Raw genomic sequence first — 17913 nt, forward strand, 5'->3', positions numbered from 1 at the left:
GTGTTATTACAGCTCAGTTCCCTTGAAGTGAATGGAACCAAGTTGTAATACCACACACAACCAGAGGGCAAGGGTGGAGCTGTTTGTGGAAGAAATTAGCTCTGGTTTTTGAATCCTTAAAGGGGTACTCCGGCACTTAGCCATCTTATCCCCTATCCAAAGGATAGGGGATAAGATGCCTGATCACAGGGGTCCCGCCACTGGGGACCTCCGTGATCTTGCATGCAGCACCCCGTTAAAATCAGTCCCCGGAGCACGATCGCTCCGGGTCTGATTACTGGCGATCACAGGGGCCGAAGCATTGTGACGTCACGGCTCCGCCTCGTGTGCCATCACGCTCCCCCCCCCCTCAATGCAAGCCTATGGGGACTGATTTGAACAGGGTGTTGCGTGCAAGATCCCCAGTGGCGGGACCCCCGCGATCAGGCATCTTTTCCCCTCTCCTTTGGATAGGGGATAAATTGTCTAAATGCCGGAGTACCCCTTTAATAACCTCTTCAACCAGTATGAGAATATTGGGGGAGATTTATCTAAACCTGACCTGTGCATAGGAAAAGTTGCTGAGTTGCCCATAGCAACCAATCAGATCGCTGCTTTCATTTTTTTAGAGGCCTTTGCAAAAACAAAAGAAGCGATCTGATTGGTTGCCATGGGCCACTCAGCAAATTTACCTCTAGACAAGTTTTGATCAATCTCCCCCATTTATCTTATATAGAACATAAATCTGATGTTTTCTCCCTTCAGTACAAGTATGACAGACCGGATGCCTACAATAGACCATCCAGCTTAGACACAGTCTGCCATTGTAGCCGATTGCTTGACCTGTCTGATTAATCCTGATTTTTACTGGTTGACACTAGGGTCGGATTTATCATTAGGCACAGTAGGTTGCCGTAGTTGAGACCTTTTACACAGCATGGTTATCCAGTTTATTAGGTTTCATAGGTAAGGGGGGAAAATATGTGACTGAAAAACATATCTGACATGCCAAAATTATGAGAGTTTATGGGGCTGAGCTTAATAATCCAGAAGTTAAATGCTTAGTTATCTTCTCAGAATTCTCACTGTTGGCTGCATCATCCTAGTGTATTGTTTCCCATGCGTGGTCAGGGCTGGTGCAAGGATTTTAGGCAGCTAATTTTGCCGTCCCTTGAACCCACCCATTTGCTCTGCCCTTTGACACGCCCCACCTTACTGCTGGGTTGACACACTGTAGCAAACCTCCTCCCATGATGTCAGGGCCTGCCTGTCTGGCCTCGGAGGTGGCACGGTGCCCCTCCATCAAGCTGAAGAATGTAGATTAATATGGTACCGGAGGAGGGGATTGCGATGGTGGTGCTGGCTGGGTGGGTGCTTCAGATGAGCAGAGGGTGCTTTGGATGCTGACTACTAACTTTCTTGCAGTGGGCAGAGTGGCACCCCAATAAGAGGGCATCTAGGCGGCTGCCTATTTTGCTTATAGGCAGAACCGGCCCTGAGCGCGGTCCTCAAGTCCCCCCAACGGGCCATGTTTTCAGGAATTCCTTAGTCTTGCACAGGTAGTATAATTGTGGTGATGCCTGATGCCCTGACCAGAATTATATCACTGTCTTAGTGAATTAAGCCGTGACCATTGCACAGTTTCTCTTGATCTACGAGTTTTGGTTCGGGGCTGTACATTAATCCGGTCTGGTGATGCGGTGATGTCATTTGCATATGCTTCTCTACTTGTTAGAGGAAACAGATCAATCACGCTTGAACTCTTCTCTGACAGGTAGAGAAGAAGTATATCTAAATTACATCACCACAAGATCAGATTAATGTGCAGCCCCAAGCCAGAGCTAATAGACCAAGACGAGCGGCACATGCATGTCCACTACAGATAAGCAAATCCATTTGGTACAAACTGCATCGTTTCAAATCTCCCAATAATTTGCCAATTTTGTGACCATGAAACTCCTAAAATGTTGGCCACTACTAGCCCTACTGTACTGCTGCCGCTGCTACTTTTCCTGCTCAGCCGTACATCTCCTGTGTTGTCAATCATTTTGTACAGCTGCTTGGAACCCAACCCAGCACCAGATAAATATAAAAACCTAAATCCTAGGACACTTCAGAGTATGATACACAAGATATTAGGGCAATCGGGGCGCTTACGATTCAATGTCAAATGGGAAGTCCAAGTCTATAGTATCGGACGTGACACATTTTTTTTTTATTGTGTCCATCACAACTTCACTAGGTGGACATGGTTTTAGACTTTGGATAAAAATAGAGGGGGCAATACCACTCTCACCAATATAAGTTATCTCATGAATATTTTTTGTATATTTCAATTATTAAATTGCTTATTTTATCATGTTTTTCAAATTTTTTAATAATACAGTATTTTTTTTTTTAAGGGATAACCCCTTTCTAGTATGGATGTGAACATCTTAAGCTTTTTGGGAAGTGCTAATAAGAAGGGTTAACTAACACTATTGCCCTATGGTATCAGCTTAGTTACACTTTCAGGTGTCAAGCCTCCGTCTTGGGAATGGTCCCGCATTGTCACAGATGCAGCCCTTCTCTCACATGACCAATCTGTTCTGCATAGTCTAACACGGCTCACTTTAGTCTATTTTGGTCTTTGCCTTCAGCAAATGTGTCCCTTGGGGCATTAATCATATGAGCTGCCTACACCCAGTATTTCGGTATGTTCCTCACCTAACTATATCTCATTCCATTGAAGTGAGTAGCACAGCGGCACCATTTATTTCAATTGACAGGAAACATCATTTCTTTTCCCTTAGCTGTGACTTTTTAATGCCCTGTAGACAGAGACGAGGACTGGCACTCTTTAGGAATAAAGCTCAACTCTACACTGTCCAAAAGCTGCGACGGGCCCAAAGAATGTCTCCTGTATACTGGATCTATTTGTGCCAATGTGGTGTTTTTGATGTCCGGTCCATATACTTTATACAGAACAATGGTGGAGAGGAGCAGAAAGTTTGTAGGTACTTCATGGGATTCTGCAAACTGCTGCTGTCCGCCATGTTTTATTCTACACAAAGCTTGTAAAAATCTACTTTTCCAAAGAATGTAACAAAACCTAATGGGCTACTCTTACTCTAGACTTTTATAGAATTTGCCATAAATATCTCATATGGAGGTATAGGATTTAGCTGGTTATCCCTGATACGTGTGAACCTTTCCCACTGTTGCGAGCTGATAGTTTTCACATAGTCCACCCCCGCTCTTTGGCCGGTGTTTCCATTGAGGGGAGTAGACAGAAAAGGGACATCACTGCCCTACTTCTTCTCCCTATAGTTTCTACTGCTGATCCCTCCTAGAAAGACAAAACCGGTTGCTGAAAAAAGTAAGCAACGCCTGCTTATAGGTGGGTGTCCCAACCAACAAGAAAAAAGAGAATATGGGACCCATTATTGGTAGGTTAACATTGCATATGATGGTTGAAACTAGATAGATGAAATTCTAGATTGGTGGCCGTCCAACTATTGGAACCCTCACCGATCTCCAGACAAATCTACTTCTCTACTTGCCAGAGAGGAAACAGACCAATCATGCTTGAACGTTTCTTTGACAGGTAGAGAAGAAGCATTTGGAAATGATATCACCACATCACAAGACTAGATTAATGCCAGAAATCCCATATTTGTGGGGGTCCAACAATTGGAACCCTCGCAGATCTCTAGACAATTCCACTTCTCTACTTACCAGAGAGGAAACAGAACAATCATGCTTTGAAGGGGTACTCTGGTGGAAAACATTAGTTTTTTTTTTATCAACAGGTACTAGAAAGTTAAACAGATTTGTAAATTACTTCTATTAAAAAATCTTTACCCTTCCAGTACTTTTTACCAGCTGTATTCTACAGAGGAAATTATTTTCTGTTTGAATTTCATTTTTTTTGTGCACTCTGCTGAGAAAATCCCAGCAGGATAAAATAGCAGGAGAAAATCCCCATTGCAAACCTGTGCTGCTCTGGACAGTTCCTGACATGGACAGAGGTGTCAGCAGAGAGCACTGTGGACAAGACAAAAAAGAAATTCAAAAAGGAAAGAATTTTCTCTGTAGCATACAGCTGCTAAAAAGTACTGGAAGGGTAAATATTTTTTAATAGAAGTAATTTACAAATCTGTTTAACTTTCTGATTTAACATTTTTTTTTTCCACAGGAGTACCCCTTTAACTGTGAGGTAGAGAAGAAGTATATCTAAATGATATCACCACATTACAAGACTGGATTAATGCCAGATTGGTGGGGGTTCAACTATTGGAACCCTCACCGATCTCCAGACTGGAGAAGGTTATAGACAGGAGGAGTTTAAATAATGTGGGGGTTGCGAATTCTCCCTGCTGCTCCTTTCAAAGTCTATGGCATTAGCGTTCCTACTTGTGGGACCTCAACCGATCTAGCAGTTATCACCTATCCGAAGGATAAGGGATCATATCTGCAGATTTAAACAGACTTTCAAAGTTATGGTAGATGTGGAAAGAACTGATCAAGAGCACTCGGATGTTTCTGTGATATATTTGGTGCCTCTTTAGGCACTATTGTGTTGTCTTTAGCTAGCATCAATGGGTTCCACCAACTATTTTGCACTAAGATACTGCACCACCTCAAGCCACGCCCCTTTCCTGTAGATCACACTTGCCAGAGGAGGAACTTGTAGCTTCTGGGCCCCAATGCATAATCTGCAACAGGGCCCCATGTGCCAAACATAATACTGGTCTCTTATGGGGCAAATGTGCTTTGGGGTCCCCTAAGGCACCAGGGCCCCTGTGGGACTGCTACCTCTGAATCCCCTATAGTGACGCCCTCTTTAGAGAAAAGTCAATTGGAGGAGATACATAAAGCATGTAACACATATAACAAATGTGATGCAAAGCACATATGCCACTTTTGTGAAGCCCGAATTGGGGGGGGGGGGCATTTGGAATAGTAAACTTACCCCAATGAGGGGTTTAATAAAAGAAAGAGGTCAATAACACGTCAATACATCTTTATATATATAGCTTCCAGACCTGACTACATTCTACAAGACAGCAAGTTGAAATACAGAAATAAATACTGAAAGCATTAAAAAAAAAACTCAAATGTATGGATAAAAGAGACAATAAATAATAAATGTGCTGCTAGCCGTTCCTATTAGCATTTTTAGTAAAAAATATTTATTACAAAAAAAAAAAAACAACAACAGATCAGTATAAGGCAGCTAAGTGCCTTCCTGTCACCCTGACCCTTATGTGCGTCTGCATGGATTTCTGCCTGGATTAGATTGCGAGATTCACTGGGGCAGAAAACAATACAACGTATCAGTAAATGCTGTTTGAAGTGCAAGATAATGCGCTGCTTGTCTGTAAATATGGAAAAACAATTACATTTCAGTATTATGCAATAAACCAGCGTTTTCCGACCAGTGGGCCTCTAGCTGTTGCAAAACTACAACTCCCAGCATGCCCGGACAGCCGAAGGTTGTCCGGGCATGCTGAGAGTTGTAGTTTTGCAACAGCTGGAGTACCTACTGTAGTAGTCACTAGAGATGAGCAAACTTACAGTAAATTTGATTCGTCACAAACTTCTCGGCTCGGCAGTTGATGGCTTATCCTGCATAAATTAGTTCAGCTTTCAGGTGCTCCCGTGGGCTGAAAAAGGTGGATACAGTCCTAGGAGACTCTTTCCTAGGACTGTATCCACCTTTTCCAGCCCACCGGAGCACCTGAAAGCTGAACTCATTTATGCAGGATAAGTCATCAACTGCCGAGCCGAGAAGTTTGTGACGAATCGAATTTACTGTAAGTTCGCTCATCTCTAGTAGTCACCACTGCTCCAGCTGTAACTTCAGCTACTCAGGCGAGATTGACAGCCCAGGCAGTGGCCTGTCAATCAAGAGGCGTGATTACACAGCGGTGACTACTACAGGATGCCTGCCACCCCTGGAACTACTTGCAGGGCATTAGAAAATCAGGCGAATGGCCCTGAAGACATCCGGATATGGTGAGAAAGCAGATTTTACCCTATATAATGTGTTGCCAGGGGTGTAGCTATAGGAGGTACAGAGGTAGCAGTCACACAAAAGCACATCTGCTCCAATGCACATCTGCTCCAATGCACATCTGCTCCAAAGCACATCTGCTCCAATGCACATCTGCTCCAATGCACATCTGCTCCAATGCACATCTGTCCCATAAAAGACCAATATTATGATTGGCACATGGAACCTTGTTGCAGATTTTGCATTGGGGCCCAGAAGCTACATGTTACGCCTCTGCATCTTGCCAACAGTTATATAGGGTAAAATCTCATAACAGGTTCCGTTTAGCTGGGCTTTCCAATACCTCTGGTAAATTTGCCGTTCCAACCCATTTACCAATACCTTAGTTTAGGCAGATTCATCTGATGGCGCCCACCCAGTACTCAGGCAACATGTCCCACCAGCTCCATTCCAACCGCGTCTCTACCTTATTCAATCATATTTGCACTGGTTAGTCAAGTGCACTGTTAAGAATTTTTTTCTTAAAGGGGTACTCCGGTGAAATGTATTTATTTATTTTTTAATTAACTGGTGCCAGAAAGTTTTGTAATTTACAGATTTGTAAATTACTTCTATTAAAAAATATTTATCCTTCCAGTACTAACTAGCGGCTTTACATTACAGAAAAACTTTTTGGATTGTTTTTTTTCTTTCCACAGTGCTCTCTCTGCTGACACCTCTGTCCATATCAGGAACTGTCGAGAGCAGGAGCAAATCTTCATAGCAAACCTATGCTGCTCTGGACAGTTCCTGATACGGACAGAGGTGTCAGCAGAGAGCATTGTGGACAGAAAAAAAAGAAATCCAAAAAGAAAGGAACTTTCTCTGTAATATACAGCCACTAATAAGTGCTAGAAGGATAAAGATTTTTTAATAGAAGTAATTTACAAATCTGTTTAACTTTCTGGCACCAGGTGATTAAAAAAAATGTTTTCCACCGGAGTACCCCTTTAAAGGAGTTTGTCCCTTGAAATCATGCTGCTCAGAGCTTCCTGGTCCACGTCCTCACACAGGAAAATACAAGCTCAGTCAATTACTGTCAGCAGCTATTTCCTGTGTGTCCAGACATCACCAGGAGGCAATGGTGGTCCCAAGAGGGACTGTGCACCATCAGAAAGACAGTGATGATCTTTAAAGGTGTAATTTGGTATCAGATAATTGTTTATAAATAAAACTATCACTCCAAGACATTTAACTTACTAATATAGTGTTATAAATGATTGTACTGGCTTAAACATATTTTTGTTTAATTTGCTTTTGACAGGAAGTTGTGTAGTTCTTTCATTGTCAGTGTGGTGTCTTCAGCTTCCCCAGTTCCTCCCTCTCTACCTAGAAGATGTATCATGCTCTGCTTTCTCAGGAGGCGTGGCTGGATCTTGCTTTTTACTTGCACTAGCCCCGCCCACTGTGCAATGTCATCACCTGTGACCAGACCATACAGCCTATTTCCCCGACATATACACTTATGCATAGATATCTTTATTGGGAGATTGAGGGAAGAATGAGGTGTGTTTATGCTGCCACAGGCAGAGGAGCAGACAGGCAATGAATAAAGCAGCTTTTGCAGACTTGCTGTGTGGAAGGGAAATCTGCAGCAAATGGCAGGGAACTGGCAGTAGTGCTGTGGGAGTGGAGTAGGGTGTGAGGGTTGTGAGGAAGAGCTCTGAGGGAAATCATTGCATTCTGGGAATTGTTGTACTGAACAACTGCTTAACCAAGAAGCACAGTGATTATCTGAAATAGGAAGAAACCCACTGACACACAAAGCAAAGAGACTTTGGTGGTTTCAGAACCGGGGCAGACAAGTAAACAGTGCTACATACAAGTCCTGGTGCAAATGTACACTATCAGTATTGAGACATCCCTACAACACTGTCTTTTTTAAAGCTTAATGTAGCTTGGAATCTTTATTTTGTAATGTATAAAGGTTTTTTGCATTTTATAAGAAAAAAAAAAAAAGGACGTAATCACTACAGAACCTCTCAATTGGTATTTTGGGCATAGCCTTTGGACGCCGGTGGGTTAAGAAATGCAGGGATCCTTCTTTGTGTAAGCATTGAGCACGCAGAGGTGCGATTCTTTGAAAACCTCTTGTAATGTAGCGTGTGCACGCAGGCGATCCCTCTGAATTATTTAAAGGATACTAATCTGTGTAGGAAAGAAAATCCACTAAAATCTAATGATGTGTGTAAGAGGATGATGCCATTGATGTGTAAGGCTGGAGGTAGCGCGGAGCACAGCGTTTAATTAAGGGTATTTTTTTTTTTTTTTTAAAGGAGCATGTACCATTGAAGTCTTTCTGGGACAGCTGATATGTATAGGGGAGGGCTCGTCGAACACGAGTGGGTGGATTTCAGCTGAGCTTTTTTTTCCCCGATACCGTTGGCATGTATGTAGTATCTGCCTTGTTCTGTCTCCATGGTGAGTTCATCAAGAATTCTGGTTGGGAGCTGAATCATCTTGTTGTCATTACAGTGTGCTGAACAGAGGACAGGGGGAGGGCAGCTGTGCCTTTCTAAACTGCCATTGTTCACCCTGGTAAGCTTGTGTATAATTATACGCCGTGATTGCAGACCCTCGGAAAATCTTGTCACTGAACTGCGAGCTCAGAAATGCATTCAAGGTGAGCTCGCCCACACAGGAGTATTCACAGACACTGCCTATGGGAGAAAACAAGCAAATGGCTGCGTGAACAGTCAAGAAGCAAAAGAAAAAGAAAAAAAAAAAAACTAAAAATCTGTCAGCCATTAACAAGCGTCACAACTCGGGATCTTTGGGCTTTAGCATAAACAGCTGCACTGACCTTAAAGGGGTTACCCATTATAAGGTGATTTTAGTATGTACCTGCCAGACAGTAATGGACATGCTTAGAAAGAATCCCTGCTTGTCTTGGGGCTAAATGGCTATGTTGTGAGTCTACTATAACATTGCTGCTTTCTTTTTGTTAAATGGCTATTTCCTGTTTGAGTTCCCTCCCTCCAATTACAAGTCGGATGATTCCTTGTTTGTAAGTGTGAGGTCACTTTTTTCGCGCTCCCACAAATCAGCCACCCCACCCATTGAAATACACTTGTGCTCTCTTCCATGCAATAAACCAGTGTTTTCTAACCAGGGTGCCTCTAGCTGTTTCAAAACTACAATTCCCTGCAGAATGATCTTCCTCCCACCCAGCTTTCGCTTCCCACATTGAGGCCGACAGGCTCCCTTTTATCACCTGACTAGTGATGTAATGTCTTGGGCTGCACCGCAAGCTGAAAAGACCTGAGACAACACTCATTTGTAGGCTGCTAAAAATAAACATAGGGGAAAAGATCACATAAGAATTGCAAGACCACCATGAAACACTATATTATGGGCTACACTAACTTTACAGTCCCTGTAGTCAAATAAAAAAAACCTTGAATACCCCTTTACTGGGAGATATAATTGTATGGTGTCTTATATGGTTTGCACAATGTCCCTGGTGTGTAATGCACAAGCCGACTGCGATGGAGACAACATTTCTGTAGCACACAAGCCAATAAAAATGGATATAGATCCACAAAGCTTCAAGCATAGAAAACTAAACACGGCACTCACCAGTAGCAGTAAAAAATTCTTTATTCAGCCAAAGTGGCTAGACAGCATGAAAAGCGGGGAGGAACACCGACAGCAGGGGCGCTCGGGACAGCCGTTGGCTGTCCCAAGCGCCCCTGCTGTCTGTGTTCCTCCCTGCCATTCGTGCTGTCTAGCCACCATGGTTGAATAAAGAAGTTTTCCTACTACTGGTGAGTGCTGTGTTTAGGTTTCTGTACCAAAAAATTACTGTCCCACTTGAACCTTTCGGCCTGGGGGTGACCCAATGGGTATCCAGCTAGCCTTCAGCATCCTGTATTGTCACATTTCTGCATGTATCAGCTTTGTTATTTCAGTAAAAAGTTTATTATGACCCCTATATTGTGCTATAACTTTGATCTCTAGCTATTAGTCATGACATGAGGTTTATTATCCCTTTTTGATGATATAACTGTGCACATTACACTACTTTTCTCTGTGTGAAATTTCAATAGGTGGCACTAAAGAGACAGCATTCTTTCTCGCTTCCGGAGGAAAGCTATTTTGCATGTCTTTTTTTTCCCAGGGAGCACTGCCTGGCTTATAAGACTCTCTAAGCTAGTTGGTGTCACCAGGAGAAGAATCTTTATTTGTCATGGTTACTGGCCTAGAAAAAGATCCCTAGAAAGATCTCTATACTGTCCATTCATATATTTGTACATTGTGATCAGATTGTCCCTAAGAGGTCTTGTCTCCATACTAAATAACCCCAAGATTAATAACTTATCTTGGTCCCTTAATACTCCCATTCCATTAATTATCTCTGTCTCCATCCTCTGCACCCTCTTTAGTTCAGCCATGTCCTTGACTTTTGGCTAAGATCAAGTGTAGTATCTGTTCTTATCAGTTTTCATGCCGGTGGGCAGTAACACCGGTGTGGGGCTGGTGGGGATGGGTGCTGCATGGAGTGGGCAGGTGTACCAGGGCTTTCCAGGGCTGGTTCTGAGGAATCAGCTCGACGGCTGCCCCGATGTGACCTGTTTCCTCCTGGTCTCGCCATAAGGCTGAGAGGGTCTAGAGCCGAGGTACTTTAGTGCCTAGGGGAGTGGGGACCCTGAGGTGCCGAAACTCACTGGGAGTACTGGCTCACTGAGTTGAAGCACGGGCACCATGATGTCTTCACCTTTGGCACTCACCTCTTGATTCCCGGCCTTCTGGCTAGGATCAGAGAAATTTTTTATAGATCCAGCCGGATGTCCGGGCAGTATATCTGCACATATTCACTTATTTATTTATTTTTGTCTCACTGTGTCACTTTTTGCGTGTTGTGTGTCCACAGGATTTGTCAGGATGCTTTAGCCCTTCTGGGTGTCCCTCCAGCAGTCTAGGGGAGGTCATTAGGTTCCGCACCTCCCTGCAAACACCCCAGGTACTCCTGCATTGGCAGGGTACCGACCGTTATCTGCTCTGCGGGCAGATATCTTGGTTAGCGCCAAGGGGGATGCGGGAGCATTTGTGGGACACTGAACCTGGAACCTCGCAGGTACCATTTGGTCTGAAGGCGAAGGGTAAGGTTTGTTGGGGGGGCCTCTCTCCTATCGGAGAAGGGCTTGCGATAGACCGCATCCTTTGTGCACGTTTTTTTTAGTGTAACACATTTTCACTTTTTCTTGCACTTTGGGTGATTCGAGAGCACGTTCCTCGGCTCAAAAAAATTTAATAAAAAATAAAATGTCCTTGGTATACACTGCACACATCCACTTTTTTAAAATTTATTTTTGTGTCACTGTGTCCAAGTTTTGTGTCCTTTTCATCATTAGGAATTGTTCAGGGTGCGGTAGCCCTTCTGGGTGTCCCTCCTGCCGGTCTAGGGGAGGTGTGTGTGGCCATTAGTTCCTCACCTCACTGCTATGCCCCGGGCACCCTTACTTCGGCAGGGGTTAAAAGCCGGTTTTACTGGCTTTTTGGTGACAACTTGGTTTTTGCCTTTTTGTTCACCAGGAACACTTTCAGTCCCTGAGTAACTTCGGTGAAAGGGGACATTGTACCTGGAGCCTTGCAGGTGTCTTTTGGCCTGGAGACAAAGGGTTTGGTTTATTAGGGGCCTCTTGGTGCACGCATCTTCGTGCACGTTTTTTTGGGTATTCACTTGGGTGAATTGAGAGCACGTACCTCAGCAAAAAACAATCTTGTTATATACAGGTGCCCAAAATATGTGATTTGACTAGTGATTTATACATATGCAAATCTTTGTCCTTGTTGCAAGCCTCTATGCCTCTCTCTTGATACCTCCAATGACTTTGTTAGACTTGGCAGCAGCACCAGTACCCCCATGTCCTTTTAGTGATTAGCAGGGCCATACTTACAGCTTGTGCTGACATAGGCACCTGTATTAAATACCCCCCATTGGGGTTATTTCCCAAGTGTTAGAATTTTGTCATATATACACAGCAAAAACCCTAACTGTTTCTTTGAACAGAATGTGTTAATATCTTTTGTAAATACGCTACACGATAAGCATCTGTGGCTGTTCTGACCCACAAGGATTCAACCAAAGGGGGACATTTTTTTCCCTCCAGGCCACAGCATGATGGCGGCAACTACATCAAAAGTATTTACTCTTTTTTTCATTCATTGAAGTGCTGCCCCCCTTGACACTGCTGCCCTAGGCACAGGCCCATGAGTGCTCAATTTCAACTTCAGCCCTAAAGTGATCAAATCTTCCAAGATTTATTTCAGGTCAAGTTTGGCGAATCCAACCAGATTAGGATTTGGTGTCCCAATTGGCCTGCATTGGTCTACACAGTAGTACAGTACACAGAGCAGATGGGTCGGCTGCAGAGCACCTGGCTCAGCTAATGCAATGAGTGGAAGCTGCGATGCATACAGAATCATCACTAATCTCCAGGCTGCTCAGTGTAAGAATAAACCAGCGATAAAGCAAATTTCAAACAAATCACAAAAAGTTCAGATTCTAAGGCATCTTTATTTCTGTGAAATTCAGAATGAATCCAATGTGTGCCAAATCGGTTTTATTATTGTTTGTTACATTTGGGACATCCCTGTCGGGATATCATTGTGTGCAAAGTCAGACACAGGTGGTAGAGGGCCCCCATAATATAACAGGGTATGGGCCCCTTTCTCTAAAATGACCATGGACAACCCCTATGCATCTTTAACAATTGTGGTTTATAATAGGTTTTCATTAGCTTGGTGCCTAACATTTATTCTTACAGATAGTAAGTAACAAGGTACTGACTGGTGTCCATGGGAGACTCCTTACCTACTGGGCCATTATGCAGCTGCAAAGCTTACATGTGTGGTATATATGGGATATTATGAATATTGACTATCTACTGGAATCAGCATAAAATGAAAAAATAAAATAAAAGAAACAAAAAAACGTTACTTACCTGTAATACACGTGAACAATGTATGGGTTGTCATCCCACAGGCAGGGGCCACCAGAGTGGTGGTGGAATTACAAGTGAGTAGATTTTATTATTATTTGGCATTTTCAGCTGGTACACAATTTTTCGAAAATTAAGGGAAACCCCCCCCCCCTCTTTTTTTCTTGAGCCGAGGAACATGCTCTCGAATCACCCAAAGTGCAAGATAAAGTGAAAACGTGTTACACTAAAAAAACGTGCACAAAGGATGCAAGCCCTTCTCTGACAGGAGAGAGGCCCCCAACAAACTTTACCCTTCGCCTCCGGATCAAAAGGTACATTCGAGGTTCCAGGTTCAATGTCACTTTTCGCCGAAGCTACTAAGGGACCACAAATGCTCCCCAGCATCACCCTTGGCATTAGCCAAGGTAACTGCCTGCAGAGCCGTTAACGGTGGGTACCCTGCCAATGCAGGAGTACCCATGGTTTTTTGCAGGGAGGTGCAGAACCTAATGGCAAAACACCTCCCCTAGACCGCTAGGAGGCACACCCGGAAGGGCTACCGCATCCTAACAATCCTGTGGACATACAACACGCAAAAAGTGACATAGTGGACAAAAGTAAATTAATAAGTGAATGTGCGCAGGTATACTGCCCGGACATCCGGCCGGATCTATAAAAATTTCTCTGATCCTCACCAGGCCGGGAATCAAGAGGTGAGTGCCACTAAGGTGACGAGATCATGGTGCCAGTGCTTCAGCTCAGTGAGCCAATACACCCAGTGAGTTTTGGCATCTCGAGGTCACCACTCCCTGAGACACTAAAGTACCTCAGCTCTTGATCCTCTCGGCCTCATGGCGAGACCTGGAGGAGACAGGTCACATCAGGGCAGCCGTAGAGCTGGGTGGGCGCCAGAATGCCCAGTACACCTGCTCCTCCATGCAGCCATCTATTCCTACCAGTGGACTACCTGATAAGAACAGATACTGCACTTGATCTTAGCCAAAAGGCTGAGAAGCGATAGTTTAAATATAAAAATAAACTCTTGGTAGTCTGGTCCCATGTGGGCCAGCCACTGGAGGACAGGCTGCCTGAGTCCTGACAAGTCACTGGGGGAGATTTATCAATATCTGTCTAGAGGAAAAGTTGCTGAGTTGCCCATAGCAACCAATCAGATCGCTTCTTTCAGTTTTCAGAGGCCTTTTCATAAAAGAAAGAAGGTATCTGATTGGTTGCTATGGGCAACTAGGGCCTGTAGAGGGGAGACCTGAAGGAGGCCTAAAGAGGTGAAACCTGAATGGAGGCCTGAGGAGGGGAGACCTGTTATAAGGGGGGAAGCTGGGAGTTGTGGTTCTGGTTTGAGTCAGCTGCAGAGCCATTGGCTTTGCCAGGACATGCTGGGAACTGTAGTTCTGGTTTGGGTCAGCTACAGAGTCTTTGGCTGTGTCAGGACATGCTGGGAGTTGCATGTAGCTCCTCCCCCGACGGACAAACCTGCTCGACACCCAGACTGCCATCATGCATTCCCCCTTACAGAGCACAGACAGTAACGCCCCTACTGTAAGCCACATCCCCTTCTGAAAATTTGACACATCACTAGTTTAAATTATTATTATTTAGTTAAAGGGCACAACATCAAAGTTTAAGTCAAAGGGCACAGCATCAAGCTTGCAACATGATGAAATGGAAGCCTGGCAAATCAAATTCCCCCTCCCTGTGGCCATTGGCTGGCACAATGACGCAGTGCTCTGGGGCTGGTGTACAAATATTTCTGGGGCTGGTCCGGCGCTGCACACATTAAATATGTTACAGCTAAACTAGACAATATCTGTGGGACCAAAAGCACATCTGATGTATATGAAGACATCTTTACTTTCCCAACACAGCAGACATCAAGGGAGAGAAGGATCAGGCATGTTGGATTTCAACTGCTCGATCCTTTTGTTCTATGGGAGATAAGTAGCCGCCAGAGGAGTCTGGCACTGGCTTAGTCCCTTTTCCCTATTCAGAACACATGTATGATCAGTGAGTGTGCTTGTGTATGGAGGGATCGGGAGAGCTGTGTGTGGCCACAAAATATTGATCAGTTATCTGAGAACGTTATCGAAGAAATGCACAGCCTATATTATCTTGATATTTTCTTCTTTCTTACTTGCCTGGATTTCTGGTTACACATCTGTAAATATACCGTATATACTCGAGTATAAGCCGAGTTTTTCAGCACGATTTTTCATGCTGAAAACGATCCCCTCGGCTTATACTCGAGTGAACTCTCCGCTGTCCGGGCATGCTGGGAGTTGTATTTTTGAAACCTCTGGATGTCCGCAGGTTGAAGACCACTGCGGTCTTCGTCATCATCCATCCCCCATTAGTTTTCTACTTACCTCCCCTCGGTGGGAAGTTAGATGGCCCGGACCAGTTCACCCTATGCTGCAGGGACCGTCCGGTAGGGAGGGATAGTCGTTCCGGGCTGTCCTTTTTCTGGGCATTCTGGGAGTTGTAGTTTTGCAACATCTGGAGGTCCGCAGGTTGAAGACCACCGATGAAGGGATTGACAGGCGGTGATGATGAAGGGGGGGGGATGATAACGGGGGTCTGGATGATGACGAAGGCTGCAGTGGTCTTCAACCTGCGGCCCTCAAGAGGTTTCAAAACTACAACTCCCAGCATGCCCAGACAGACGATGGCTGTCCGGGCATGCTGGGAGTTTTAGTTTTGCAACATCTGGAGGTCCGCAGGTTGAAGACCACTGATGAAGGGATTGACAGGCGGGGATGATGAAGGTGGGGGGGGGGGGGATGATGACGGGGGTCTGGGTGATGACATGAGGGGAATGATGTATTTCCCACCCTAGGCTTATAGTCAATAACTTTTCCTGGGTTTTTGGGGTGAAATTAGGGGCCTCGGCTTATATTCGGGTCGGCTTATACTCGAGTATATACGGTAAATGGTATAATAAGTTATTATGGTATACTAAATACCTGTTGGTACAATGCATAGATACAATAAAATCACTATTGAAATGAGTTGGAAATGAGATGTCAGAACATATAGAAGGAAATGAAAAGCGCTTGTCAATAACTTGTCAGATGATTGCAGTGTCTATGGCGGATGTATTATTAGCAGGGACTGCCATGAATATTAACATGTTTTTCTGTCCATACATATGCTTTGTGCAGGGAAATTAATTTGACATATAAGTGAAGTGGCATTTACATTCCATACATCAGTAAGCAGAACTAGTAATATTCCATAACACATGTGTGGTGCATAAAAACATCAACTATGGTATTGGGGCTTTAGGAGCCAAATCTTTGCTTTATCTATATCTATTCTATGCTTTATCTATATCTATTCTTTTGTAGTTATATTGTAATATGTAATAATATATTATAAGATTAATATATTATTATCATTGTTATTATTGTTATTAAAAATAATAATAATAATAATAATAATTATTATTATTATTATTAATAATACCATTATTATTGTTTTGTTTTTGTTATTCATATTAATATTAATAATAATAGTATGTAATAATATTGGTTCAACTAAACAATGTTATGGTACTAACTAATCTTCTGTGTGCTTTATCCACCATATATTGATATTACTTTTTTAGGGGGGCTCCAGAATCTCAATATGATTGCCAAATGCCTTATCTTAGCTGCTTCCCCTGAATACACCCTTAAATCACTACAATGATATACAGTACATACAAGAATTTAAATAGTGTAAAGTGACCAAGTTATAGTGCCATATAGGTGCCACCAGATGCTGCCATTTAGTGGGCAGAGTATACTGTCCTAAAACAAAAGTGCCCTACAGTATCCACAAAATACTGTATATTCTATTCAAATAATAGTGCCAAAGAACTGACTATATATTTAGCCAGCAGTACCCACAAATTTTTTCCAGTTATGTAAGTGCAATTACAGCAATGCCAGTTCTACTTTGTATACAGTGATCCTCAGGGGCGGTCCTAGACAACTGAAGGCCTCCATGCAGAATACTATATGGTCCCCTTGCTTTCCAGTCATAAAGCATTCTACTTATTAGGGCTGTAGAGTTGGCATTCTAGTGATCCTCTTTCCACATTCCAGCTTCGACTTTATCTACTTCATAAATTACTCTTACAGTAATACGTGATGACAAATTGTCTTTAGTAAAATGGCTTCTCAGGGAATCACTGCTAAGGGAGGTCACTCCTGTGGCAGAGATTGCAGAGTGGGCATTCTCTTGTGTGGAGACATCACCAGGAAGCAGTGAGCAGCGGGGACCAGGCACAGTTGGTGTACCAGTAGTAGAGGATCACGGCAGAAATCTGTTTTAATATGTCATCTATAGAAATGTATGAAATGTCTTCAGCAATGCTAGAAGAACCCACAATAATGTTTCAGGACCACCCATGTGACAATAGGACCTCTTACGTGTTATATCAGGACAATTGTTGGCCTTCCGTACAGATATACATTGCTTTTACCTTCCCACTTTCTATTATGACAGCTGAGGATTGGTGGGTCTTATGAAGTATAGCACATGGAGTGAACTCCACCAAAGGGCAGATTTGTCATTTTTTTGTCTTCTTTTCTTTGCTTTTTTAACCTCTATTTCCTGTGGGCATGAGAGCTTTTCGTCCCTTTGACGACTGTCTCTACTGGTTTATATGCTGCCTCTGTAGGCCCTGTCACTTCTTTTGCAGGCAGAAATATGGCACATGTGCATTTATGGGTTAGCTTTGTACTCATCTAACAGTCTTTATTAGAAGACTGTTGTACGTGTGGGTCTTGATATCTGTCACTACCATTTTTATATAACCATATGTTTGCATTCGGCATGTAGATTTAGAGACATTGCAGATTTTATTCCCTTATATTATAATCATTTCAGAGGCATGTAGAAGATGAATTTATTTTGTGTGTTGGGATTCCACATCATTATACTTTATGTAATCAACAAGGGTGTACGTAC

The 17913-nt window shown here is 43.4% G+C and overlaps 1 protein-coding gene and 1 pseudogene across 2 annotated transcripts in view; one reads left to right on the forward strand and one right to left on the reverse strand.

The window, feature by feature from the left end:
- The window catches only part of GRIN2B (glutamate ionotropic receptor NMDA type subunit 2B), a 544413-nt gene that overhangs the window by 52878 nt on the left and 473622 nt on the right, over positions 1–17913 (forward strand). The window lies entirely within an intron of this gene.
- On the reverse strand, positions 13809–13961 carry LOC130277876 (U2 spliceosomal RNA; annotated as a pseudogene).

The sequence above is a fragment of the Hyla sarda genome, chromosome 6 (genome assembly GCF_029499605.1).
Source record: "Hyla sarda isolate aHylSar1 chromosome 6, aHylSar1.hap1, whole genome shotgun sequence".
In the NCBI taxonomy this organism is placed as follows: domain Eukaryota; kingdom Metazoa; phylum Chordata; class Amphibia; order Anura; family Hylidae; genus Hyla; species Hyla sarda.